Consider the following 902-nt stretch of genomic DNA (forward strand, 5'->3'; position numbering starts at 1 on the left):
ACAGTCGTTTAAAAGAACTTAACAGGCAAATAATGACTACATAATTTAGTACATTAAAATAAAACTAGGACAGTAATAGTTGACTGTTTCAAAAATAAACAAGTGGGGAAAATAACCACTGTACACAATTTGGAGGTTGTTAAAGTGACCACTTAGAAGGTTGAACAGTGCAAGACATGCTTTTCCAGTTACAAGCTCAAAACAGGAGTGCAAACGAAATTAAAGCTTTTGTTTAAAGTTGCAGGATAAGGAAAGCTTGAAATTAATATTAAAAAGCTTCCCTCAGGTCATTCCCCAGAAATGAAACGATCAAAATGCTTTTTCATAGTATAATTTTCTTCAGTGAACTTTCTTTCAATGGCAAAACTGCATCCCACAGGTTGGGTTTCCTACTCACACCACTGGTCATGACCACATTTGATCAATGAGCACACACAGCAGTGAGTAAGGAAGAGTACTAGTTGCCAGAAGTCTGACATCAATGTAAAGAATTTGGGGTTCTGCCTTAGCCAGTGTACCTGAACGCTGCAGAGAACAGATAAAGCAGTGGGCTCTAATACTCTCTTATTCTTGTAAGACTGGAGGACAAATGGACATACAAATACCACCCCGCCCCCAGAGGCAAGCTGTTGTGGTGGAAGATGTTAAGCGCTTAAATGAACTAAGACGCTGCTCTAAAAAGTGGAGAAGTGTAGAGGTTCAAGATCAATACCAGTGCAAGAGCTTTTTAAGTGAGTTGACTAGGCAATGCATGCATCCATCCATGCAAATGTAGGACATGGCCCCAAAAGTGAACCGAAAACATGTATATAACAACTGGGTAAGTCCCTTGCCAGTAGTTTATAAAAATATATAGTCAATACTGTAGAGGCCCCTTCTACAGCCAATACTATGGAAGTCCG

The sequence above is a fragment of the Phocoena phocoena genome, chromosome 1, assembly GCF_963924675.1.
Source record: "Phocoena phocoena chromosome 1, mPhoPho1.1, whole genome shotgun sequence".
Lineage (NCBI taxonomy): Eukaryota > Metazoa > Chordata > Mammalia > Artiodactyla > Phocoenidae > Phocoena > Phocoena phocoena.